Here is a 26,076-nt window from a genome sequence, read left to right as displayed (position 1 = left end):
TAACTCTTTTTTTTTTTGTGAGCAATACTTAATTTAGCGCAACTTTAACTCTGCTTTTCTTCTTTCACAACTTCACGTGCAACGTTAAGACAACTACAGAGTTACGAATGTGTGTCTCACCGTGCACCCGACGAAAGTAGGATTTCACGTTCTTGAAAGAGAACAAGGCGTTCATTATGTATAGCAACGTCACTGCGTGAACATTGCACTATAAAAATGATGGCGGGGGCATGGAAGTACTATACACTCCTGGTTTATTTGCTACATTGAAGATTCAGGCGCTAAGCTAAACAAAAGCAATGACAATGCTGCCTGCCTTACGCTGGTGATATTTTTGCAAATCGCAGAATCCTTGAAGGGTTTCCAGAAATTACTAGGCCGCCGCGGTGGCTCAGTGGTTAATGCGCTCGACTGGCGACTCGAAAAACGCGGGTTCGATCCCTGCCGCGGCGGTCGAATTTCGAAGGAAGCTAAATTCTAGAGGCCCGTGTACTGCGCGATGTCAGTGCACGTTAAAAAACCCCATGCGGTCGAAACTTCCGGAGCCCTTCACTACAGCGTCCCTCATAGCCTGAGTCGCTTCGGGATGTTAAACCCTCATAAACCAAACCAAATTACTAACCTATAGAACAGGAAGTATTTTCATGCAGTCAGTGGAACTGGTATGCCACAGCACCTCGCAAGAATCAGACATGATCTGCAGTGCTCAAGTACACCAAGCATCGCCATTCAGGGTGAAGGCACTACGCCAATTTGGGTAAAAGGCAACGCTCTGCCGCGGAAACCCGTATTATGCTCGCAGACAGCGATTTCGTCTCCCTGGACCGAGCTGCCGTTCAATGCTGCTACAAGGCACCGAAGCCGTATTTCAGGCAAACATTTTAAATCTTAATGTCTATACCAGAGCTCTGAACAAACGGAACCGGCGGCATCAAGGCGCCCATGGACCTCCAGGACTCTCCAAAGTTCTTCGGAAGGCTTACGGGTGGCGTTCCGGCGTCGCTCACTCGGAACGCATCTCCGAGGGGCCGTGACTGAGAGCGGCGCATGGGTGGTGTCGGTGGGCGAAGAACAACTTATCGCGGAAACGGCCCCGCCCAATCCCATCGAAGCGTCGTCGCCCGCTATCGCCCCACATCGCGTACCCGCCAGGTTCAGGGAAAGGAAGCGGTGACGTCGTCGACGTCGCCGATCTCGAGAGAGGGCGCGTGAGTCGCCCTTCTTCGGCTGCTACTGCGGGGCGCAGACTTGTGCTCTATCGCTGCGGGGATAGTACGTGGCAGCAGCGGTTGGCGTCGCCGCCGCCGCCCCGCTGTAGCATGCCCCTGGACGAACGCTGCGCCGACACTGGGGTGTTCTCCGGTGTATCGCATGGGGCGCAGAGCGCATTTCAATGAGACTCGCGCGCGCGTTTTCGAAACGGAGATTGAGTGAGAGCGGGTCACTATGGCGGAAGGTAGATAGGACTACCGCCGTGCAACTGCGCTATAAACGAGAGAGATACTCGAGCTGAAGTGCGAGTAAGGAGACACCTAGAGAAACTCTGACGGAAATACACAAAAATTAAAGAAACGGGAATGAGGAAAAGAAAGGGAAGTTGTTCCTTGGGCGTTGTCTTGTTTCATACCGTGCGCGTTAGCAATCGGATATTCAGAGCTTTCTTTGGGCGAACTGCCCACTCTTCTGCAATTTCGAACTTAGGAGCTTCTTACGGGTAAAGCGCCTGAAATTTTAACTTCGGCGGTTTCCAGTTAGAAGTTTCTAATGGATGAGGTACCTGAAGGTAACCTCGGCGCTTTCGAACTTTAAGCCGCGAAATCTACCTTGACAGCCTACTAAAACACCTGTATAAGCACCTGTATGAATTAGCCTACTCCTGCATTAGGGAGCCACATCATCGGTCTCTTTTAAACTTAATTCCGCAAAGCTATTTACTCCTGTGCCTTGAGGGAAAGATCCAAGTGGCATAAGTCCACTGGAAGAAATATGGTGAATCGAGGCGTGGCAATGGCAAAGAGCGTGACGTCAGAACTCCATGCTAAGGGTTGCGAAGGCTGTGCTCTTCGTCTGTAGGCCTGACTTTACGGGATCGTTTCACAAAAGTAAAAGGGTTAGCTGATGTCGCATCTCCGCGCACGGCATGATGTAGACTTTTTTACACGTGCTGGAAAATAAAATAAAATCAATGCGTTGCGCAAGGCAAATTGTGTAGAGCTTCGCGGTCGATCTATTTTGCCTTAATGCGTATAGAACGTTGACAACAGAGTCTAATCTAGCACTCTACTTAGTGTCACTCTTTATAGCAATATGGAAACGCTAGCAGGCCAGAACTGCTGAACTCTGGAGGTATAGAACCTCAGAGGTGCCTGGCGTCCTGTAACTCTAAAGCGAACAGAAGTGGCTATTTGCTGGTTCATTCTGCTGCAATCCTTTTGTTTGTATGAAATATCAATGGAGGGAATTCACTTATTTACACAACACCCCAGACCTTAGGTCTAAGCATGTCCAAACAGGAAGCATGTAACGCTTCCTGGTATATATATACAGGTTTGTCACGTCCCTAACTATAGAGACTTGAGGGATGCATTTCCGTGCTCAACTGAAAAGAGAACGTGAATGAAGTGAAAACGAACAAGACCAAGATCCCAATCAAGTCCAGATTCTTACGTCATTATACATACGCGTGTATAGGTTTTAACTCTTCCCGTCTCTTCCCCACTTATCCTCTTTCTTCATCATGCTGGTCGACCCCCTTTTACCCTCTCTAATCCCTCAACACATGCGAATGTTCGAATCCGAATGTTCGAATCCGAAAAATTCGAATCCGTTTGAGAGCAGTCGCTGAAGAGAAAGAGATGTTGTTCTGCTGACCTTCAATCGGTCGTTTTACCGGTCGGTAAGCTACCGGTTTTGAGTATCCCGGGCTTCTTCAGCGCAAACAAAATGAGGATCAGTCCACGTCCTTGGCTACCCAAGGCACGTACGACTATAAAACGGACGGCAGCATCCGCCAGTGCTATACTTACACGACATGCAGAGCACAGCCGCCGAAAGTGAGTCCACAGCGGGTGCTGTTCAATAGGCAGAGGCACACTGCCGCATGGCTGGCCTCCCAGTCAGCATCACAACGGACGATGTACATGCGCTTACTGACTAATCGGTCACCGTCGTGGACCAAGACAAAGCAAAAAAAATGGGTAACCTGACGCAGCATCGTAGTTACGTTACACACGCTGGATACATATTTGAACAGCTACGATACGGAAGTGTGCACATTTGCACACGCCATCAGAGATTAAGCAGCACTGCAAACTGTAGATATTATTATGCTAGGCACACAGCTGCAGGTTAAAAATTCAACGAATGAAACAGATATACAGGTATTTACGGGAAGAGTAGTAGACCGTTTGGTAATGTGTACTCGTAATCTTCACGTTATCAAGGTGAGACAATATATCATTCCTTCTCTGTAGTTGTAATGTTTTCAATGAGTGACTCTTATATTTGGCAAATGCCCTTATGTAATGCCTTCGGGCCTTTAAGGGATCAATAAATGAAATGAAATGAAATGAAATGAAATGAAATGCAATCAACGCGAGCACGAATGAACGTAATAACTAGCTAAATATAGCTCCAAGAGGGTTGGACTTCTCAGACATTTTTTTTTTTTTGCAAGGTGAAGTGCCGCATTAACTTTAATAAATCATCGAGATTTTTGAATGAAATCTATAATATTGCTTTACTTTTCTATGTTTTTGTAGAAGGGTTTGAGAAGAAGAAAGCTATGATCTTTATTTCTAAAAGAAAAATTTCAATGTTTTACAGTAATGCGCCATTCACCGCTTAAATATTGCAATATCCGAGGGTACGGAACCTCCGACACCGGGAATCGGTAAAAATACGGTAAAAACTGAGAAAATTCATATTTGTTCATTACGTACCATTGATGAACATGTATAAAGATAATTGTTTTTTTTGGGGGGGGGGGGGGAAGGAAATGGCGCAGTATCTGTCTCACATATCGGCGGACACCTGAACTGCGCCGTAAGGGAAGGGATAAAGGAGGGCTCAGGACAGTCTCGATCTAGGATTCTCGAGGAAGCGGGGCGCACACCTTTGCAGAGCTCACGCAAATACCCTGTTTGGACCGTCGGACTTACCGCCCCTCCCCACCCCTCTCTTACGCACTCCCAACAGATCCTCTTAAGACGCCTCCATACCCGCTCTCTGTCATCCCCTGAGTTCTTATCCCACTATTGTGGCACGTCCCCTGCATGCTCCCTATGCGGTGACCCTCACGCCACACTCTCCCACAATCTTTCCGGCTGTCCTGCTGACCCTCCCCCGCAGGGACAGCACGCCATCTCGAGCTGGGAGGACTGGGAGGTCCTGCTCACGTCTGCAGGCCCGACATCGCAGCTTGCTGCGGTGGCTCGGGCTGCCGACGTCATGTCCCGACATGACCAATACGATGCAGTGCGGGACCGCGCAGTGGCCCAGGGACCCAGTAGGGTCTAAAACTCACTTGCAGCAATAATGTTTTTCTGTGTGTCTGTCTAGCGCCGAAATGTACATTGCAGCAGTGTATTAAATAAATAAATAAATAAATAAATAAATAAATAAATAAATAAATAAAAAGACTGCTGATAAGTGGTGACGATTTCGCAGAGTGGAGGGCGGTAAAGTTGTGGTAAAATTGATAGTGCAGCCATGCTTAAGCAAATACATACCCAGAAATTCTTGACAACCACAATTTTTCAACGCGAAGTTATTTATTAAGCCACATGTTTTTTTTTGCATATCGTAAGACTGCACGATAACAATCAATATATCCGTGGATCCGTCCTCGGGAGGCTTGAATTTTTCTGGTATTTATTGTCCAAAAGACATCCGATCGGTTTTCTTTGGCAGCCTTAAGTACTGCGTGTGAACGCAGGACAAACTTTAAAAGAAACTTTTTACGACGCATCGTCATTCCCATGAATATGTTCCTAACAGTATCTTACAATATTACACTGTTGCCTCACAATTAAAAGTAATGTCCAAGAAAGCTGGACTTAAAGAACCGAGGTGCCTTTCAAACAAGCATGCTTCACTGAGTGCTTGGGAACCGCCACCGGATACTGTAGTCTAATAAAGGTTTGGTGCGAAGAATAAATGTACGAACAGCTCCAGGACTGAACTTCCCATCAGGTATACTGCAACAGTGTCCATGGTAGCAAAAGACGGTCACAGCCCAGGGCCCTCGGTCGCAATTTAATCTTTCATAATGCCATGTTCAAAGCTTCTGCAACTTGTGGGAAGCAAAACCTGACATTGAAATGTAACCTGCTTTCTTGTGAAGCTCCCGCTATGAGAGTTGCGTACGAGCCTTTCCACTGCATAGCACGTACGATGGTGCACAGAAACGGCTTCGAAAAAAAAAAGGCTTTATGACTGATTTAAGTAACAAGTTAGGGCAAAGCGTCCACATATCACCATTAATTAACGTATAGTAAATTCGTACCTGGTTGTCGAGAAGTATTTTTTCTTTCCTTCGCGAATTTTCACACATTTTCCACAACGTCCAAAGCTTTGCACTTGCTGAGGAGCGTGTAAAGGATTGGTGGTATCAGAACCACTTCTAACGATTAGAAGGGCCCACAACAGTGACAAAAATGTAGCCAAAAAATTTTCTACAATTTTTATACACGAACGCATAAGGTTTCAGAAATAAAGTAGCCGAGCTTTTCGATCGTGATGTGTTGGTTTTCTTCTGCTTTGAAGAAGTAATAATTATGAAAACTGACGGACCTCGTACCGTGCCATAGAGCACTCAAAGAGCAGCGAAACTGCCCTTGAAAACTTGTACGCAAGTACTGTCTCGTAATCCCAACAGTCCATTGTCAGATTTCGCTCTCTGCTTCTACGCAGCCTGTATGGCTCATGGTATTGAGAATCTGGGCAGATGGTTCTTGATAACCACACAGTGAATAAGGGAACGGTAAGCCTCAGGGTGCTCGCCAACGTTGCGACAAGAGGACTTGTCCCCATCTGGGCGATATGGTTCAAGAGCTTTAGACAAACCTGGCGAGCGGTTTCCCTGCTTGGATGCCGGCAATGTCTCGGCCGAGCTCTGCCAGTAACAGCGTGTTCTAGCAAGGAGGACCACAGTGATCCAAAGCCCAATTTGTCAGTGCTTCACCACAAAAAGCACACGCGTGTTAACGCTTGTTGTGGCGCAGCCATGTTAGACCATCTCACACTCTGTAACAGAAAATACCTCTGCACTTTTTTCCCCTCTTTTTCCCAGGTCCGGCGACGGCGACTCACGCCTGGCTGCCGCTGCTGCTGTCCGCGCGCGCGAGCACACCCATTTCATGGAAGGAAAAAAAAACTAAAACCAAGGGACCTCTCAGTTCTTGGAACCGAGCCACGGCCTGCTGGCAGCGACAGCAGCCTCCAGGCGTCGTCGGGGTCTTGGGCGACGCTCTTTATCTCACGCCAGTCGCCGCTCGGATCCGTGCGTGCGCCATGCAAAGGGAAGACGCTAGCTGGTCGGCCGGTCTCTGACGGTGGTTGCTGCGGCGGAGACGACGGGCGACATCGTCTGACGCTGGCGGCGGCCGGATAACGACACCAGCGGCGGTGACGACGCCGCGACGACTATATGTGGCGACTCGCACAGCGAGACCAGTGCGCTCTTTTTTTTTTTTTCTCGCTCTCAAATTTAACTTCAGTGTCTTTCCCCTCAGCTGTTTGCTTTTTGTTGTACACTTTTCGTCTTAGGAATGCTTGTGTATTCTTTTTTTTTTCCTTTACCGTCGCATCAGCCCGGATGGCGCGACGGCGCCTTGAGCGCTGCCCTTGAGAGCGCCGGGTTCCGTACGTGCTCGCAACCACCCGCCCTTCGTCCCCTATACCAGAGGATACCAAGGTCGGTCCAGAAGCCCGCAGCAGACACAGATTAATGGCACTTGGCAGGCGGCCCGCGGTTGCGCTAGATTTATTTTTTTCTTTCGCCGCATGCCAGCCAGAGTGGTTGGTGTGTCTCCGTGTGCGCATGAGTCCTCTTTTAGATCTCTCCCAGCAGGAAAAAAAAAATGGAAAAAGCGTGCTGCGTTTCCACCCTTAGAAGTTCCACAGCAGAAGCTGCCTCCACGGCCGTATACACACCTGCGGCGACGCCTCCCGCAGAAGACGCGGTCTGCCGATGGCCAGGCCTAAGAAGGCTCGAGGGTGGGGACCACCTGCTTCGTCACCGCGGGCTACCCCTAGGAGACACTTACACGTGGCCTCCGGATGCAAGAAGCTGCAGTCCCTACAGTTTATGAAGGGGCGTGCCACAATGTTTAAGACTTCACTCAAGACGTGAAAACAGGACTTAGTTGACAGCACGTCTGTCGCTGCGCGCAGCTGTCGTCTTCCGCCCCGGTGTTGTGCGAGTGCTCTTCTCACCCAACGCTTGTTTCATCCGTCGTTTGCGTGGGAAGACAAACTACCGAAATGTTGACGTAATCGCGAGGCAGCGAAGACAAACTACCGAAATGTTGACGTAATCGCGAGGCAGCGATTTCGACATTAGCGCTTGATCGCTGGCACTTTATTTTGAAGGCGGGCGTCTGTGGGTTGTCCGTTTAGTGAGCTCATCGAGACGGATGCACCTGGTTCGTTAGAGCGAATGTTTCTTAGCGGGAAATGATGCGGTTTTTCATTCGGAACTGCAGTTGATGCCAAAAACACAGTCTGCGCACTATCTTTAAGAAGCACGGTACGGAATACTGACGGTTGGGAACGGAAACAAATTTTTTCTTCAATACATGTGAAGCTCTAGGAGTTGCGAAGATTAGAAGCAACTTTTCAATCTCCTCTGTTTGCTAACCTCAAGACCTCCGGTGCCGTTTTTACAAACCTCCCGCTACTGCTGACTGCATAAAGTTACTGTGCTCATATACACCAGCACAGGATCTGAGCGAGAAACAAAAAAGTACTCTACGACAAGAATACCGGGCGGTCTCTCGAAATCGCCTCCACAAACACATACTTTTATGACTATACCCTACAGCAGGAGGTGCTCCGCAAGCATCGCTAAAACATTAAAGGGAATCCGTGCGTAAAGGCTATTCATTTAGTGACGTGATTGATATGAATCTGCTCCTAAGCTACTCGAAAGTTGACAGAGAAGATGAGAAATACGTTCCCTTACGTACAACCCCCCCCCCCCCCCCTCCCCTTCCGGTCTCTCCAAATGCGGCTGTTTTGGTATAGGTCTCACTGACTGGCCCCACCGTTTCTTACTCAGTCTTTTCCCCCGTTTCTACTTCTTCGTCCTGGCAACCTATTGCATCGTGGCAGGTCTTCGGTCATCCTGCCGTGCCAAGCACCGTGGCCCCCCTGCGCTGGGAAACGCCGGAGACAATGCGTGGCTAATTTAGAGGAGTCCGCGGCGGGGGCCTCGAAATGGATCTGTCGAACAGGTTTGTCACGCGTGACTGCCTTACCGCACGCCCTTGCGAGCTTTGGCAGCGAGAGATCATCGTTTACTCAACGAGAGGCCGGCCGCTATTCGTGTCTCGCGAAGCGAGGTCTTGGGAACGGCGCAAGCCTTTTGTGGCTCGTTCCAGCCTCCGAGAGCTGACCGAGCGAATGTTTGGACGGCTGTAGGCATCGGCGAGTAGGCGTTCGAGCCGCCCGGCGAACCAGCTTCTATTGGAGAGTCCACGACCCATGAAATGCGACTGGACGGCCCGGCTCTTCTTTGTGGCGTCGCGCAAAGAAATTAGAATGGATTGTAAAGAGCTGTTGTCCGCCTAACGACTCGAGAGCTGGTCGAAGTTTGTAAAAGGTTCAGAGGTAGAAACTAACTGTAATAGAGACAGCATTGAAGTCCGTTTTAAGGGCATGCTGGGCAACTCGTTTGCGAGCTGTTCACTCTTCGGTTTAGTCAAGTTGAACGCCTTTGAATTGAAACCTCGCCACCAACTTTTTCACGACAAGATTGAGAAAGGAGCGCTGCTTGCGAGACGCATATCGTTTAGCACGTCGTAGTGCGCTAGATGCTTGTTGTCGTGCTCATGCTTATAAGTGCGCATTAAAATTCAAAAACAAAATAAATGTATTCACAATTCGCAGGCATAGACAACAAATCTCATTATGAAAAACGGTTGGCTCACTTATTTCGTTAAATCAACGTAGGAATATCATCGAAATATAATGTACGTTGAATGAAAAATAACCCTACAAGAAAGTGTGCTATGACACAAAACAATAAATAAATTCGACCAGTTTTAAAATTAGTGGATGCAAGTTGTGGTTCCCAAATCAGCAAATAACTAAAATCGATCAGACAGGTTAGTAAACGGTGGCGCAAAATTAACGGATTACGACTAGAAGTTGAAACATATCTAATAATTTGGGTCGATTTCGGATAAGGTTAAAAAGGCGTTTTTGCTTAGGCATCATCAAAAAAAAAATGCCCTCTAGTCTGTGCTACGCCTGGGCTCGCGCACTAAAAGAATGAATGCATACTGCGCCATGTTTAGTCGCCATGCGTAGACACGCTAAAGAAGCCTTCATATACTCGTTTCGTAGAGCTTGTCTTTCTTGCCGTCACTCAGAACAGCGATCAAAGTGAACTTCAACCGAAACATTGTCCATCGGTAAAGGTTCCTCCATCACCCAGTGTTAAGGGGCGTCCTGAAGGTCTGGCCGAACTCCGCGTTGGAGACGCCCCCTGCTTAAGATGCTTCTCGCTTCTCCTTTTTCAGCCGCTGCTTGCGAAGTTAAACATAAAAAAATTCTGACCACTATATCCTGTGTTTTGAATATCTTCGTAGCGATTAAATCATGTTACAGATTTTTGTTACTTCCTGATGTCTTCACTGCGATCTCGCTTACATTAACTGTATACCTGCGACTACGGTGGCTCAGTGGTTTAGAGCGCTCGGCTACTGATCCGGAGTTCCCGGCTTCGAACCCGACCGCGGCGACTGCGTTTTTATGGAGAAAAAACGCTAAGGCGCCCGTGTGCTGTGCGATGTCAGCGCACGTTAAAACATTCCCCAGGTAGTCGAACTTATTCCGGAGCCCTCCACTACGGCACCTCTTTCTTCCTTTCTTCTTTCACTCCCTGCTTTATCCCTTCCCTTACTGCGCGGTTCAGGTGTCCAACGATATATGAGACAGATACTGCGCCATTTGCTTTCCCCAAAACCACTTATTATTATTATTATTAATATTAATATTATTAATATTATTATTATTATTATTATTATTATTATTATTATTATTATTATTATTATTATTATTATTATTATTATTATTATTATTATTATTACAGCTCGTATTCGTATAAATACGCTCACTCTTTCTGCACTTCTGGTAACTTCCTAGTTAATTACACAAAGTTACCCCCTTGAAGAGTCCACTTTCTGTCATTGAAATAGTAGTATTACATTTATGTTATTGCACAGCAATGAAACTAATTAAGAAATGTTGATGACGCTCTAGTTACAGGGGTAGTATTGGAAAATATTGGTCGTTAGCTGACCTTGTATTCGCTTGTCGTATTATATTGTAACGTGAAGATGTGCACACCAAAAGGGAAAAATATATTTACAGGGAAACAGCTTACAGCCACGCAGCCGAACAACCGGGCACGCGAAGCCCAGCCGCAGAAATTGCACTTCGTCCTCTTCGCGTTCCAAGCGCGAGCGCACCAAGCACGAGCGTTCCAAGCACAAGCACAACCGTAGCATAACTCCCGGCGGCAAAAGCACCGTCCCGGTGCTAAGTGGATGATGTAGCAGGCGTGTGGTACGGTTTGAGACGGACTACATGAACGACGTCAGTCAAAGGGCTAGTGGACGACGTCGGAGCATGAAGAGGTGTAATCTCGTAGGTCACGTCGGTCACCTGACGGAGAACTCGATAAGGGCCACTGTACTGACGTAGATTTCTCTTCTTCCAGAGAGACCGACATGGTCGACGAGAGACCAAAGGAGGACGAGTGAGCCCGGCGGATAGTGTACTGGGCGATGCCGGCGGTCGTAAACTGACTTCTGGTAGGTCTGAGATGCGGTGAGCCGGTCTCGGGCGATTTCACGGGCCATAGTTGCTCGGGAGATGGCGTCACGTGCATACTCTGAGGTCGAGGCAGTAGAACTCGGTAGTAATGTATCCAATGGCAGCGCAGGATGCCGACCAAACAGAAGGTAGAAAGGAGAATAGCCGGTGGTATCATGCCGCGACGAAATATAAGCAAATGTTACATAAGGCAAGGCAACGTCCCAATCGCGGTGGTCGGGCGAGACATACATGGATAGCATATCGGTCAGAGTCCTGTTGAGGCGCTCGGTAAGCCCGTTCGTCTGGGGATGGTAAGCTGTAGTGAGCTTATGCTGCGTGCCACAGGACCGGAGGATATCGGCAACTACTCGGGACAAAAAGTAGCGGCCGCGGTCCGTCAGCAATTGGTGTGGAGCGCCGTGGTGAAGGATTACGTTCTGCAATAGGAAGTCGGCGACATCGGTTGCGCAACTTGTTGGTAACGCACGCGTGATAGCGTACCGGGTCGCATAGTCGGTCGCGACAGCAATCCAACGGTTGCCGGAGCAGGACGTCGGAAAAGGTCCGAGAAGGTCGAGTCCAACACGGTAGAATGGTTCGAGAGGTACGTCAATAGGCTGTAGAAGGCCAGCAGGCAACGTTGATGGTCTCTTCCTGCGTTGACAGAGGTCGCAGGAGGCAACGTAACGCCGAACAGAGCGGTACAGACCAGGCCAAAAAAAGCGGCGTCGGACCCGATCGTATGTGTGGGAGACGCCGAGGTGGCCTGCGGTCGGTAGGTCGTGTAGTTCCGCTAGGACAGATGAACGGAGACGGTGGGGAACGACTAGCAGGAGCGGAGGTCCGTCAGGACGAAGGTTGCGGCGGTATAGGACGCCATCCTGAATGACGAACAGTTGCAATGAAGGATCTCGGCTGGCACAGTTGAGGCGATCAATGAGAATACGCAAGGAAGAGTCTTGTCGCTGCTCGTCCGCGATGTTAACCAGATCGGAGATAGCGAAGAGGCACGGGCCGAGGTCGTTGTCTCCAGGATCAGGCGGCTCTACAGGGTGCCGAGACAGGCAGTCGGCGTCTTGATGGAGACGCCCTGACTTGTAATGAACAGTGTAAGAATACTCTTGGAGGCGCAACGTCCAACGTCCGAGCCGGCCTGTGGGGTCTTTCAGTGAAGACAGCCAACAAAGGGCGTGGTGATCGGTCACTACGGAGAATGGACGGCCAAACAGGTACGGTCGGAACTTAGCTACAGCCCAAACAAGAGCTAGACACTCGCGCTCTGTAGTTGAGTAATTTCGCTCAGCTGTAGAAAGGAGGCGGCTGGCATATGCAATAACGCGTTCTTGCCCTTGGTGACGTTGGGCTAGCACGGCGCCAATCCCATAACCGCAGGCGTCTGTGCGAACTTCAGTCGGAGCCGACGGATCAAAATGGGCCAGAATAGGTGGGGAGGTGAGTAAGTCGACTAGCGAAGAAAAGGCCTCCTCTTGGGCAGGGCCCCAGGTAAAAGGGGTGTCTTTCTTTAGAAGGTCGGTCAGGGGGCGAGCGGTGCCGGCAAAATTTTTGATGAAACGGCGGAAGTACGAGCAGAGGCCGACGAAGCTGCGCACATCCGCAGACGACTGGGGAATAGGGAAGTCCTTGACGGCTTTAACTTTAACAGGATCCGGGCGGACACCAGAAGCGTCGACTAGATGTCCGAGAATGGTGAGTTGGCGGCGACCGAATTGACATTTCGACGAATTGAGCTGTAGCCCGGCTCTACGGAAGACAGAAAGAATGCTCGCCAGTCTTTCGAGGTGCGTGGTAAACGTGGGCGAAAAAACCACAACATCGTCGAGGTAACATAGACATGTGGACCATTTAAAGCCGCGAAGCAAGGAGTCCATCATTCTTTCGAAGGTAGCTGGCGCATTACAGAGACCGAATGGCAATATTACCGCTCTTATCTAAGCTAAGCTGTTGGGTGGACACCTTCCTCGTTAACATCAACCCGAGCGTGCATGGCCACTTCCTAAAATAGCGACCGTTCCTTCAAGAGGCCGCTCCTTTCAATGGGCGTCGAATATTGCATGAAAACAAAAAAGTACGGACGATAAGGCTGATTGTTATCGCCAAAATAAGTTTCCAGAACAAGGTGTGTCTTAGGCAAAAATTTTAGAAAAGCGTATTTTTTCAACAGGAAGTTGTTTATGAAAGCATTGTTTTCGTATAACATCATACTGGAGCATAACGATCAATATATTCGCAGGTCCTCTGTCAGGACGCCTGTAGGTTTCCGGCATTTACTGTCAAACAAGTGCCCCATTGGTTTTCTGTGGAAATATTAGCTAATCAGTGTGAGCGCAGAACAAACTTTATAAGGATGATTTTGTAAAGCATCGTAAGGTTAGACCATGCCATCAATATGTTCATAACAATATCTTACAACTTTCCAAGTTGCCTCACAATTAAAAGTGATTTTCAGGAAAGCTGCACTTGTCTACGGGGCTGTGCAGTCCTAATTTCAGTGCTGCATGTTTTTTTGAACGGTTAACAGAAGTTTTGCCGTTACCCCCGCAGTGCTCTGGAACGCAAGGGTGGGGTACAAGGCATCCGACAAGACCACACATTTTTTAAACTTGGCAATCAAAGTGGGAAGACCGCTTTCAGCAGCAACAAGGAGAACTCATATCGCTTACATCCGTTGCAAATTTTCAATAAACACCTTGTGCGAGAGGCTCGCACCTGTAAATCTACACTAGCGAATCTATTTCGCAACGCAGGGTCGTTCAGGTTTTTGGGACAAACTGCAGTGTCCAGTGCCACTCAGTTTTCAGCAAGGAGTTCACCTGCGGAGTTAACTTCTGCCTTAATATTGCTGCAGCATATAGCATTGACAGTGCTCTAAATACCTCATTCTCAGTTTACGTAACGTGCAAACTCTATCTAAAATTAGTACTCTGCTATCTTTCTCGCATAACATCTCCGTGGCTAATGTACAGGGTCTCTCTCATGTAGGATTCAACTGGCTTTTCCTGCAAACAAAGCGAGCACAAATGCGCAGTAGTCTGCCGACAGCCACACTTTTTGCGTCAGCCAGGAAATGCACAGTGCGTCGTTTCTTGTCTGAGCAAAGCCAACTGGTTGGTATAAGTTGAAATAAAAGGCGCTACATTGGGAGTACCAATAACGAAACATATTTCTGCAAGTGCAGCCCGGCGACGCATTTGCCACCCTTCATCCCAGCATCGTGGCCCGCACACCTGGCATGCGCATTACCGCCCGTCGTATGGGATCGCGTGCGCCGCGCTCGGGCGATTCGGTCCCGTGCTTCTTCTCGGCTACACACCCTCCTGTCCTGGGCCGGTGAGCGCCGCATTCGACGCGTAATAAGCGACGTCAAGTGCGGTCAGCGCCGCCGTCATCCTCTCCGTTCCTCATCCGAAAGCAAGCCGTCGTCTGGGACGGCAGTCGTGTCACCGCGAAAGGAAGAAATCCTCCCCCCCCCCCCCCCCGCCCTCCTGTGTTCTCCGCCACAACGATATATAGTATATCTACCCGCGCCCCTCCTATTCTCACGCTATGCACAACGTGGTGAGCTGATCTTCGTGTGTGTCTGTCTGTGTCTATACGCTTTGATGAGCGCGGCGTCGGTAACACTCGGCGGCGTGATCAATCGCTTTATTATGCGCGCAGAAGGAACCCCCCCCCCCCCCCCCTTCGGCTGAAGATGCGTCCCTGTCTTCCCTTGGCTGCCTGCCGCCCGCGATCTGAATGACAAAGTAGCCGCGCACGCTCGCGCGAGCCTCGGAGAGAGACCGTCTCCGAAAGCCCCTATAGCTATGGCTGCTGCGCGAGGATATGTTAGTGTGAGTGTGTGCGCGTTCAACGCCTGCACACGCACGATATGCGCATACGTTGAGAGGTTTCATTCAGGAAGCCGACCGATTCCTGCCTGGTGGGGGTTCATGAACGCGTAATGACGTCGGGGCTTCCGTATAAGGCTCGTTCGTTCCGCGATGTGTGTTTACTATACGCGTCCTTACGCGTGAGCGGAGCCGTGTCGAACTCGCGCGCGGATGTGCAGGATTCAGTTTCTTCTTGTTTAGTTTTTGTACACTTGGCATTGTGGTGCACTGAAAGGATAGGGTGTACTTCAGTAAAGACGGCAATTCCCACGACTTCCGTCCGGGGCACACCGGAGTTACAGCGACCAAGAAAAATGAGAACTTGCTCCTATCGGACCTTGGCGGCTAAGGGAATCACGCTTATGCCCCCTTGCCAGCACTGGAACCAAGCATGAGACAGACATCCGCTGTGCTCAGCCATCGCATGGCCACCTCCATTAACATGTTATCTTAATCTTAGCATATCTAACGGCCTTTCACACGCCCACGTACTATGATGAGCATGCAGCATAAATTATTTTACGAAAAAAAAGCACAGTTTAACTGTCGGTGAGCCTATGGTTGAATAAGACGTATGTTGTTCAAAGTACATTAACGAACCCGATGGATGACAGGTTTTTAATGAACAACCGACATCATAGAACCATTAGGCCATAGGGGGAATGGGAAGCTCGACCAGCAGAGCGCAGTTTTGACTGCTTTATGACAGACCGTTTCTGGCAAGAGTGCGGCAGATTTTAATTTCATTAAATTTTTTTCCGACTTCCGATCGCCCGCATCTGCTAGTGAAAATGGCGAAAGTTTCTCGAAGCATAACGCGGCATCAGCTGTGCGCACAGCGAAGGCTCTTTTAGGATTTTTCAGGGACAAATAACTTATATGCATGCCCTATTTATATTCTATTTGTGTATGTGTGCTCGCGTGACTCATGTGTGAGAGTGTGATAATTATTTGCGTGTTCATTCGGAGAAGCTTGCTAGGTACAGTCTTCGTCAGAGGGCCCCATACCACCCGGTTTGTTTTTCGACGAACCAGTGGCGCAACCTTACGGCATCCCCTAAGCTCTAAATATCTACAGGGTGAGGAGGAACCTAGTCCTTAACTTATATACAGGGACACATGAGGATAAAGAGACGCAGTCCTGAACCGATAGATTACCACGTTTTAATGACAAAGAGGCTACTTTCACTTAAAACGGAGCTTTTATAAGATATATAAATGTTTAAAAAAATGGCATGCAGGCGTCGTCACCATCAGCTGCTTTCGTCGTACTTAAAAGCAATGAAATGCGGATCACTGGGGCTAACCTATACTGCCATCCACTTCTAAACGACGATCATGGAGTCATTTTCGATCTTGACGTCACGAGTTTGAATTGAGTGGAAGGAGACTTTTAAATTGAATTTTCTACCCAATAAATGCGCTTTTTACGTTTGCCTTTTTGCCTAGAACAGAAATTGTATGGAGTGTAAGATTTTTGATCGTTAGCGATACCGTTGGGCGCAGTGGCAGAGCACAGGACTCGGAAACAATCCGTCTGGTGCGAGGACTTCTAACCAAGGCTGTACATTACCAGGCTGACTTCGCCAGCTGACATTAAAGAGCGTCTCCTCCCCCTCCTCCTCCTCGACAGATTCTCGCAAACCTGGTTGAGTTTTAGCAAAGTGCACTGAAGCTTCCGCAAACCTGCTTGACCACCAAAAGGTGTCAGTAATCACGCACTGAACGCAAGCTCTCATGGCCCCTGCTTATATACGACTTACTAATGTGGCTATGCCTCGCCTTCAAAATGAACTGAAGATGACACCTCGCAAGCTCATTTCTTAGTGGCAAGCTGAACACATGACAAAACTCACTAAGGCGTTTCTGTCGTTTTTTTTTCTTGTCTGATAACGAATCTTTACACTGCTGTGTATAAATGCGAAGGGCAAAAGGAAAAGCGATAAAAACGAGCGGACATAAATGTTCGCCTCTTACACACGTCTTGAGAAACACCAGCGGCGCTGCACTCTAAAACCACGCTGTAACAATTGTTCAGCTCTTCGTAGTATTCAACTGAACTCAATTCAATTCAATTTATTTTCAGAAAAAATCCTGGTGGGACACCTGAGCTAAAAGCTGTTTTTGTCAGCTTGACGAGGCCCAGGGCCTAGCGTATCACAAGGCAAGGTAAGTCATACAAATATTGAAAACAGAAAAAAGAGTGGAACATAAAAATATAAATACTTAAACACACAGCACAGACAGACGTGTAAAAGGTGGTTATGTAGATATGTAATTCATTCCGCCCAGGCGCGAGATCACTATTTGTTCTTTTTTTTACTGATCCGGAGTTCCCGGGTTCGAACCCGACCGCGGCCGCTGCGTTTTTATGGAGGAAAAACGCTAAGGCGCCCGTGTGCTGTGCGATGTCAGTGCACGTAAAAGATCCCCAGGTGGTCTAAATTATTCCGGAGCCCTCCACTACGGCACCTCTCTTTTCCTTTCTTCTTTCAATCCCTCCTTTACCCTTCCCTTACGGCGCGGTTCAGGTGTCCAACGATATATGAGACAGATACTGCGCCATTTCCTTTCCCCCAAAACCAATTATTATTATTATTATTATTATTATTATTATTATTATTATTCTTTATTTTTGTCTCAGAGTGTGAGATATTGAGGTAACTCACTCACATCTATTCTGAACTCGATCTTCTGGTTCATTTCTTGTTTCTTTATATGCTACCCTTATTAAAACCGGACTCGATCTGCAGATGCTAACGCACCCAATCCATTGCTTATACCCTGCTACTTCACTTTATTTCTTCATAAGCTAAAAGGTGACGCTACTGAGACTAAATAGGCACTAAATTTTGTTTTATTCCTCTGGATAATGCAATCACAAAAACTCCCCCCCCCCCCCCCCCCCCTCCTGGCTCCTCAAACTGTTCGCCTTTCAGGCTTCCATAGCTATCAAACAGGCGGCGAGAACTTGCTGTTCTCGCACGAAATAACTAACCAACGATCCCCAGAAAAAATAGCCTGCCTCCGCAGGGCGAAATGTACACGCGCAGAAAAAGGAAGGCGTCCTTCAGGCTGCATCAGCCCTGTCAAGATGTGACGCCGCCGCCATCACCGCAAAGGGAACGCCGGCATGCGAGACCAAGTCACATTCGCGCCAGAAGCCGTGACATAAACTTGGGCGCCGTCGCTCGCGGCTGCGTGCAGACCGGACGCTGCACGGTGCTGGACCGTCGGAGATCTTCAGTAGTCCGGCACAGCCAGTGCGTCGTCTATTCGCCACGGCCCTTGAGTAGTGGACTCTGCTCTCCTCGCGCGACCCGCACAGTTGAGAGAGAGAGAGAGGGAGGGGGAAACGCACGCTGCGGAGGCCTGCATCCGCGCCAGGTGAAACATGGGACCCTGACGCCACGGCCATAACTCTGCGCCCTATCAGCGCGGCGAATCGGAATGCAAGCGGTCTCGTTTTCGGTGCCGCGCGCACGGCCCACTCATTCGGCGCGAAGGCGTCGTCTATACTACACGAAGGCGGCGCGGGGCTTTGGGGACAGCGGCTACCCCTCTCTTCGGTGAGCGTAACAACGCGGCCCTGTCTAGATCTGTGCGACGCGGCCGCGGGCTTCGGTGCCGCCTGCGAGAATTGCCAAAGGATTGCGTCCGACGGCGAATGCATTAAGCGCACGGCTGTGACCGTTGGGGAGGTATATTGGGACATCGGCTTCGTGCTCGGGATGTACGTCTGGAAATGGAGTGGCTGTACTGCAATTCCTTGTGGTGGCACACCTATAAGGTAAACGTTTTACGGGAGAACTGTTGAAGGGAGCGGATGGGTAACAACGCGCATCGTTTCGTTCAAACCGCCCTGAGAGTTAGAAGGCGGCAAAGCACGAAAGGAGTCTGTGTGAAAACCAATAATGCAGACTGGGAAAGCTCGATTCGCGAACAGGAGTGTACAAACCCGTGAGAAGACAAATCTACAGCGCCCTCATACCTCACAGACACGCTTCAGGTTTCCAGTTCACTCGTAATACTCTACAATCACATATAATAAAAAGAGAACAGAGACAGAAGGCTCCTTCGATGCAGATTTAAAATCAAACCGCAACGCTTACTCACTCGACACGCTTCCACTCCGATAGCTGAGCGCTCCTAGCGAACCTAACTTCAACGGGCGACAGACTCGCATAAGCTACGCGTCGCGCGTACGGACCGGTGACGAAGGTTCGCGTTATACCCGCCTCTTGGAGTCCGAACACGAAGGCAGGCCGCGCGACCGCCTCCGTCGCCGGGCCCGCGCAGGTGCGCGACAGCTAATATATGTCTCTCTCGCGAGCGACGAGCCGGGAGCCGAAGCCAACCAGCGCTCGTCTCGCCACCGTTGCCACAGCCAGCATCCATGAATATATATACACCCCTCTACCCGTGCGCGTTACCCGCGCACACGCCCGCAGGACCTCGGACATGCGGCGACCGACGGTCACTCTCGTTTACGTATGGCCGGCGGGCCGGACAGTCGGCGCGGCCCCTTTTTTGTGCGTCTACCTCCACATCGTGGTCCTCGTAAAAACCGTGCACGCCGGAGCGGAAACGTGTCGTAGGCAGCCCAGACAGCGATCCCTTTGGAGCCGGCAGTCCGGCAGCGCCGTTAGTCTGTCCTGCTGCCGCGCGTCGCCGCCATATTCCTTTTGTCTCTTTTGTTCTGGCCGCTGTCGCGCTGACGAGCAGCGGAGGCGGTCTGTTTGATCATCTGACTTTCTCTCGCCAGCGGATACCTTATACGCGGTGCGCGTGCAACACGTTACAGTGCTGCCGCGGAGTCTCAAAGGAAGCCGCCGCCGCTGGCGCCAATGGAGAGCTTTTGTTCCCCCCGCGTACACTCGGAAGCTTCTCGGCTGGCTTATGCGCGCGACCTCGGAAAAGCGATACGCGACTGAGAGCCACGCCCAGGTGTAATGCGGGGTAGCCCCGTTGTGTGGGAGCGCCTACGGACGCGGTACTCGGCTCCCGAAGCAATTGTCCTTTCGTAGAAGCAGCCGTGCCGAGATAATCACATCGCGGTGAACAGTGGAATCCTCTTCACTTTATTTTGTTCCTTTTATTTTTCTGCCTGATGCTTTGCCTTTCTGGTGGTTTTCTCATGGCAGCTACCTGACGTGAGAGGAATATCAAGTCGAGTTTTTCTGCGGTAAAAATGATACTAATGCGTCCTACATGCAGGCATGCATTGGTATTCCCATTCTGGCCGCATAAAGATGGGAACCATCGGGTGCTTCTAATTAGAAATCCGGAATTGTACTAAATATAGGGAATACCTTGTAAAGCTCGTATTACCAATTAAGCTGTGCAAGTGTACCGTTTTTATGTTGAATCCGAAAGGCAACATGTGCGCAATACAATGAGGCGTCACAGGACCTTCTATAGGGATGAACATGAAGACGTCTCAGTTAAACACTTTTTGCCAAGTGTGCGCATATTTTTTTTTATACTGCCAGGGGAAGTAAGTGTTCAAAATTGACGATTTTCTTAGTTCGAGGCGCTCCCTCTTCGTGGGGTCGTGTCAGCTTACAGACAATGGTGCAGCATCCATTCCCCTCGTTTCGTGAAGCCAGTATATGCAGCTTTCGGACGAAGGAAGACATTGAGAAAATCTGAAAAATAAAAATACACCAAGAAGGCCTGCCAGGGCGAGAACAGAAAACAGAGCCAAGTGGTTTCAAGGGGGCAAACACTAAAGGAATTGAAGATAAGGAGCGCTCAGAACAGCGTTCGTCAGTTGTAAAAACAATCATGTCCGTTTAGCTGCTTGTGCGCCACTAAACTCTGAGCAACATATTTTGAAAACACACATACAGAATCAAAACGGCAGCCAAACAGAGAGAGGGAGGGGTTGAGGGAGAGGGGAGAGACGTTGCCAAACAGGCCCGCCTCGGGAACTTCCGCGGCTTCCTTCAGCTACCGAACTTCCAGGTGATTGATTTCAGAAGCGTACAGTTTCAGCAGGCCCGACATGCATATGTATACGTTCGCACACGCGACAGGAAGACGTCGAGCTGTCCAGCAGCCAAGCAGGCCGAACGCGTCCAGTCAGCGCGTGCCCAAAGAAGGTCGTCCTGGCCCCACTTAAACCCGGTGCAAAGCAATTACGAGTACCATGAGGAATTAATGGCGAGCCGAAGACCTCCCCCCCCCCCCCCCACCTCCCTCCTCTCCTACTCTCGTGAGGCAGCGCGCCACAGCGGAAGATATACGAAGACGGATGGACCTCGCTCGCTAAGCGTCAGCGATACAGACTAACGCAAGCACGCAAACGCGTGGCGAGCATGACTCCGTCTGTGTGCATGAAGCTGTAGCTATACAGCAGGCAGTCTTAATTCTGTGTCGGCTCTGTACGGCGCATAAGTACTTACATCTACTGAACGAAAGATGGGGAGAGCGGCGAGCTTGCGGAGCTCGCTGTGAATGCTTTCGTCAACTCCTGGCTAGAAAACTTCTAGAACTGCTTCGGTCCCGCAGTTGATCGTCTCGAGAGTTCAAAAACGAAAATAGCGGAAGTCGAACCCGACGTTCTCTGAAGAGAGGAGAACGGCAGGAACGAACAGAGAGGAAGATAACGTAGCTGTCCGAGTGTGTCCACTCGATTGAGATAAACCGTATACTGCTGCAAAAAATACGCAAAGGGTGCTTGTTTTGTTTAAGTGAATTCATCATTGCCGTGCCTGACGCTCGGACTGTCGTCGTCGCTACCGAAAACTATATAGCTATAAAAGAGGAAGCGTGGAAACGAACGCAGCAGACACTGCACAATAATAGGCGTGTAATGATGATCCTTGTCAACGCTTAACTTCCAAGAGCAATTATCCTTAGAGATATATATTTCTTTTTTCGGCAAGGGATCGGCAGCATCCGAATAGGTCGCATGGAGTCTTTCGTCGAAATCGCACAGCTACTGCGTCACGGGCACAGGTCAGGTCGGCGTAGGCACTGCTCGCCGTTTCATAGACAGGAAGGGGGGGGGGGGGGTCGCCAGTCCGCCCGTCCTCCCTCTACGCTTAATGATGTCTTCGAGGGCTTGTCGTGGGGACAGTGCGCGCTAGGGCTCGCCGTAATTGATGAAGACCCGCCGGTCTGTGAGCGGCGCATTCTTTCACTCGAGCTTGGTCTAAATGTGGGACGATCGAGGCGTCGTTTGCAGCAGGAGCCGGCACGGTTGGGCTAGAGTTTAAATGCTTTTGTTTCTCGTAAAATCGCTCTTGGGACAGGTACTGCAGATGATGTGATTGCTGTTCCCGCAGCTAATGTGCGTGCCAGCTTGCCGCAACGTTTCCTTTGCCTTGAGACACACACAGTGCTTTCCAGCTGAGGTGAACTTTGATTTATTATTAGTTAGGCATACCGGTAAAAGTCTGCGAGGGCATAACTTTCGAACTGAAGCTGCGAGCGCAGGAGAACGTGATTTTTGCGAAATCGTAATATTTTAAAGTTTCGCTTTTTGAGGCGCGAGTGCTGCAGTGGAAAAAGAAGTGAACCGGCTGATTATACTCTCAACACACGCTGGCCGTAAGTCAGCGCGCCACCCTCGATTTAATTGTCGCACAGTAAACAACACTTAGGTGATTTCTCCGTACATACCAGAAGGTCTTTGCAAGTCCTTTTCGTAATGAGACATTGCAATCGTATGGTCGGCGCTTAGATTATTCCGAGCCCTATCGAAAAAAAGGAGGCGAATTTTTTGTCGTCACAACAGATTTTCCTGCACTATTTTGGGAACTCGCCTTGCAGTAGCAATGGAAATTCTTGCAGTAATGATAGAATTTTCTGTACTATTACACAGTCTCTTGTCGTAGCGACAGAGCTAGTTGCGGCGCAACAACTGACAAGTTCGCAATACTACAGGAAAATGTGTCGTTACCCCAGGACGACAAAAAAGAAAATCCTGTGGCGTTTAGGAAGTGACTCTGTTGTGTTGTACGCCTGGGTTTTAGGGCTTCATTTTACTTTGGGAGCTCCTTTTCCCTTCGTTTGCACCGTGATTGTTACACTGGATACACCTTTAACTTATCTACCCTCGAGCGAGTATCCAACGCCGATGATGGGTCGACATTCTAAATTAGCATAACCAAGCCGAGAGGCTTCGTAGTTTTGTTTGTCGTGTCAAGCTCGCATATTCGCCTCGTTGTGATTATTTTAGCGTGTGAAACGATGTTAGGACATTCTATGCCTGGCCAAGAACGACTGACCGCAACTCCATTCATGCCAGCATTCCAGTTCCAGAGAGTTTAAGGGAATTAAACCCACAACGAAGACCTTGCGTTGACATCTTACAGCGCCTGAAAAGATCGGCCAGAGATATTTGCTGCTCCTACTTGGGACACGTAAAAAAAAAGGTGCAATGATCATACAAATTACACCGGACTGCCTCTCAAGAGAATGCTTATGACCGCAGGCTTGAACAATAGATAATAATAGGTTTAAAAGAATATACACCTTTATTGTGGCCGGGGTTTACTACCCGTGGTGTCGTCGTCTTTCTTGTGTGTGTTGTTTTGTCGCAAAAATGTTTTTAGTATTTACTACATCGTCATTCAATCTGCGTAGGTAAGGGTACTCTGCGTTGCAGACCACGTCAAACTGAGCCAGCCTAACAATGCGCACCTGTCCTAAAACGTCGGGCCCCTGTCATACCTTTAAACTTCCGACTAGGCATGTTTAGGAATGTGTTATCGTAGTAGACGACAGCTGTATCATAAACTATTGTCCACTGATACCATCTTTGCTCTCAGGTCCTGGCGATGTCGCTAAGCTGGCATATTCGCGGCTCCATGACCGCGTAGGGCATATCCGCAAATGTAAGTGCGAAGATGGGCGTCCGATATAACTCCCCGAGATAGAGATAATTTGCATACGAAAACTTGCAGAACGAGTAGAGGGAACATACAAGGCTAGGTTTTCCCCCTGAGAAGCAAAAAGAAAAGTAATAAAAGGCCGCAGAAAGGCTCGTAAAATGTGATTGCGGTCGGCACGCTCATGTGTGGCACGAACACATAGCACGGGATCTCGCATGTAAAATAGGCAACTTTTATCTCGGTCTGAATTCGTAGGTATACACTTTGCCCGCCCTATCCTTGTAATTTATACAGTTGTACGCGCGTGCACGCGTGCTTAGGTACGGTATCGTGATGTTGCGTATGTATATACGCGGCTGAGCTTCGGTAAATTCAAGAATGCGGTGCCTTATCATAACCTTGTTCCTATCTTCCCCGGAAATGAAGTAAAAGCTCAAATATTTGGCTAATGAGGCAATTTTGATTCCTTTCTGCTTCGTCGACGTATTTAATGTTTTCATCACGTTCTTCGGCGAAGCCTGCGAGTTTTTTATTGCGCGAGCAATGACAGGCACCTTAAAAAATCTGGCTATCTTATTGAATTTTTTTAATTTTCTTGAATTGTCTCCAAAAAAACAAACAAACGAGGGAAACGTGCCATATTAAGAACTTACAGCGTTAACTTTAACCCACAGAGTAAGCAGCTCGCTATAGGTGTGCAGCAGCTCGCTAGCGTATGCTTTATGGAGAAAGTGACGTGCCAAATACCTCGCGGTTACATCAGCTTTCTTTGTTTCCACGTTGCATTACAACCCGTTTCTTAGCTTTCGTTACACTTCGCAGACAACCGACGGTTCGGCGTATACACACGGCAAGTTTCTCAAGCAGCTTCAGGACCTGCGAAACAAGGCACATGGTAAATGCCATGTGGTCTGAATAAGTTTTCAATCCTACAACTACTACCCCCACTTATCACGATATATCTACTGTCCAGATGCATTTTAGTGACCGACTGAATTTGAGGCCGCCGCGGCGGCTCAGTGGTGACGGTGCGCGGCTGCTGACCCGAAAGACGCGGGTTCGATCCCGGCCACGGCGGTCGCAGTTCGATGGAGGCGAAATGCTAGAGGCCCGTGTACCGAACGATGTGAGTGCATGTTCAGGAACCCCAGGTGGTCGAAATTTCCGGAGCCCTCCACTACGGCGACCCTCATACTCTGGATCGCTCTGGAACGTTAAACCCCATACAACGAAACGAAAACGAATGACTGACAGAATTTTGTTGTCGGCTTAGAATGAATGCAATGCTCAGTATGAATGGGCTCCCTCCTTCCACCACCATCAACATTATGGGCTTAATGGATTCGGCTTAGGTGCAGTGGGGTTAAAATGAATGTCATGACCTGCGCACTACCCGGTTCGCCGTTGTATCACAAGCTGATAAATTGCAAGTAATGAAAAAACCGAAGTCATGCTCTCAATTTGTAAAGTTATAAAAAGACTCGTCAGCCGTAGAATGCTCCTTTGTTGCAAGGCAGAAGGCCACCTGTGGGGAATGAAATCTTTTAAAGCCGCATATACCCTGCAGGCATTCCAGCATCAAGGCTATCGTCTCTCTTTCCTTCCTGCCATTGCGTTTCGTGTCTGCCGTCAGTAAAAGCAGCAGCCTTGAGCATTTATACTAATCCTTTTATTCGTCAATATTACTGCTCAGTCATTGCACTTCCTCGCAGTTCTGGCTTTCTCCCAACAGAAGTAAGCATCCACATGGAAGGGTCCAGTGCGGAGACAGGACGGTGAGGACAGATGACACAGGCGCTGTCCATCTCTGGTCCAGAAGAATGTGTACCTGGCCGCAATACCAAGCTCAGCGTCGAGATATTTGCGTCTCCACAACCAGCACGCAGGATGAGCGCAAAAACCGGTGTTGAATAAATATGTGCTTTTCTGTTTTCTGACCATGTCTCCTTTAAGAAATTAAGTTATTGTTTGTTTGCATACAGACCTCACACTAAATTTAGGCGACACTGTCAGCCCCATAGCCAATGGCTGTCTTTTTGGCCTGTACAGAAAACAGAATGATAAACCACTCATAATGAAGGTGAAAATAAAAGACGATTTGATGACAAAAAATCATAAGCAAAGAAAGTGATTTGATTTATATGGGTTTAACGTCCCAAACCGACTCAGGCTATGAGAGACGCCGTAGTGAAGGGCTCCGGAAATTTCGACCACCTGGGGTTCTTTAACGTGCACTGACATCGCACAGCACACGGGCCTCTAGAATTTCGCCTCCATCGAAATTCGACCGCCGCGGC

At 49.1% G+C, this 26,076-nt stretch overlaps 1 long non-coding RNA gene across 2 annotated transcripts in view; it reads left to right on the top strand.

Annotated features, from left to right (window-relative positions):
* The window catches only part of LOC144098717 (uncharacterized), a 158,952-nt gene extending 133,288 nt beyond the window's left edge, over nucleotides 1–25,664 (top strand). For both annotated transcript variants that reach the window (XR_013307227.1, XR_013307226.1), the window contains 2 exons: nucleotides 6,293–6,675; nucleotides 25,492–25,664. This is a non-coding gene — a long non-coding RNA (uncharacterized LOC144098717). The remainder of the gene's footprint in view (nucleotides 1–6,292; nucleotides 6,676–25,491) is intronic.
* The last annotated feature ends 412 nt before the right edge of the window (nucleotides 25,665–26,076 follow it).

Source organism: Amblyomma americanum, chromosome 7 (genome assembly GCF_052857255.1).
Source record: "Amblyomma americanum isolate KBUSLIRL-KWMA chromosome 7, ASM5285725v1, whole genome shotgun sequence".
Taxonomy (NCBI): domain Eukaryota; kingdom Metazoa; phylum Arthropoda; class Arachnida; order Ixodida; family Ixodidae; genus Amblyomma; species Amblyomma americanum.
This window is presented reverse-complemented; position numbering and strand designations above follow the sequence as displayed.